At 41.8% G+C, this 2102-nt stretch overlaps 1 non-coding gene across 1 annotated transcript; it reads right to left on the bottom strand.

The window, feature by feature from the left end:
* Window positions 1–1487: 1487 nt before the first annotated feature.
* Window positions 1488–1594, bottom strand: LOC145019054 (small nucleolar RNA R71). Its single transcript, XR_013667374.1, has one exon. It is a non-coding gene; the product is annotated as a small nucleolar RNA R71 (small nucleolar RNA).
* Window positions 1595–2102: the final 508 nt, after the last annotated feature.

Raw genomic sequence — 2102 nt, 5'->3', positions numbered from 1 at the left:
AAAACATGTGTAACGCCCTGTTTGAAATTACTCGGTTGGGGCCTCGGAAACCAAAGGGGTAGGGGTTATTTGGTCTTTTATGGGTCCTGGGATTTATCCGAAAGGTTTGAGGCTTGGAGGTGTCGAGGGGAGCATAGTGCTTCCGACCACCTTCTCGTGGATATAAAGTTCGTCGGAAACGGACATGGAATAAAGGATCTTTGACACTTTGTACTTATTGTTGATTTTACCCCTTAATGGAAAATTAGTGACAAGATGATCCCATGAATGCAAGGTGACCAACTCGAGAGTACGCCTAGCGTAAGATGGGGTACGCCCAGCGTAGATGGAGTAAATGGTCGTGAGTGATTGGAGACTTATGCCCAACGTACTAGGAGTACGCCTAGAGTCACTAAACCCTAATTTTTAGGGTGTGTCACTATATAAAGAACATTACACCCTCTAGGGTAAGCCTCCTTCGAATCCTTTAACCCCTCTTCTAAACCCTAACCCTAATAGTGAGAGTGTAAGCTTGTAAGGCCATCTTGGTGTGCATTTTAGTGTTCTTGAAGAAGAGTGATCATCTTGGAGTTTCATTGATTAGGGAAGAGCTTTTGGATCCAGGTTCTCCATCTCATTTGCAAGTCTCAGAAGGTATAAAGCCTCTACCTTTTTATCTTATAGATTGAGATATAGATTAGGGCTTGTTTGGTGTTTTTATGAACTTTTGGACTATCTCTTAGGAGTTTAGCAACTCTAGAGCTTAGGGAGAGTAGATCTGAGGTCCTTTGGTCTATATGCTTCATAAAAATGCAATCTTGTTGAGTATTCTAACCTCATGCATGGATCAAGACCCTTATAAAGGTCTTAATGGGTTGTTGGGAGCATATGGAGCATGCAAAGGCTCCAACTTTATGCCTTAATATGTCTTAATAGACCTAGATCTAAAGTTTGATGTTGAAATCCTGAGTATTAAGCACTTGATGGAAACGTAGCTTAACAGAGGAGTACGTCATCATCATCACTGTCCGTTTGACTATCTTCGACAGTCACATGGTCATAGTCACAAGCTTTTGAAGTTCAAGGTTGGTCAATGTCATTTTTAACTTTAGAATATGTACATTTTTCTTTACCTTTAACCTTTGATGTGACATTAATGACAGACAACCGAGAACAACCAATTTCTTCCTTTTCCTCAATTTCACTGGTTTCACTAACATTATCAGAATTATCTTTGAGATCAACAAAATTAGATTGAGAGTCAGATTTTGATTTCTCAGTTCTTTTCAAAATCCTGATTTGTTCATTTTTGGTCAAAGTCTCATTCACAATGTTCCAAATGTGCCTCGCAAGACTCAACTATTTCGCATGCTTCTAGTGACATTCCAAGGTGCTGCTAAAGACTGGCTCAAATCACTCCCCCCCCCCCCCCCCCCGGATCAGTCACCACATGGGCCAAGATGAAAGAAGAATTCATTGATCACTTTTTCCCACCTTCCAAGATAGCCAAATTGAAGAAAGCAATAGCAAACTTTGAACAACAAGCTGGAGAGTCACTATATGAAGCTTGGGAGAGGTACAAGAGCTTACTAAGAAACTGCCCACACCATGACCTAAATAGCCAGGAAGAAGTCTCCGTTTTCTATGATGGAGTCAATGTCACAACTAGGCAGTTACTTGACTCGCAAGGCCCGCTCACAAAGAAGCCACCCCCGGTGATCAAGGAATTAATTGAAGAATTCTCTAAGCACTCTAGAGAACACCACAACCCAAGAAATGATGTTACTAGGGGAGCCGCATATTCAGCTATTGAAGACTTGTCCGCGGTCATGGCTATGCTAAAAACCATGGATAGGAGGATGGATAAAATGGATCAAACGATCCATGCTATTCGGGTGGGTTGTGAAAATTGCAATGGACCTCATCTTACTAGAGACTGCAACTTGGATGAAAATGGCAACAAAAAGGTGCAAGTATGTTACTCAAGTGGGGACCAATATGATGAAGACTGGCGAAAACCAGAGAAAGAGTGGCTCCCATATGAAGAGTACAAGAAGGCTAAGGAGGAGAAGTACAAGCAGAAAGGAAGAGGTTTTTACCAAAAGGAGGAGCCGGCACAAGAA

Source organism: Lactuca saligna, chromosome 9 (genome assembly GCF_052625555.1).
Source record: "Lactuca saligna cultivar CGN05327 chromosome 9, ASM5262555v1, whole genome shotgun sequence".
NCBI classification, from domain to species: domain Eukaryota; kingdom Viridiplantae; phylum Streptophyta; class Magnoliopsida; order Asterales; family Asteraceae; genus Lactuca; species Lactuca saligna.
This window is presented reverse-complemented; position numbering and strand designations above follow the sequence as displayed.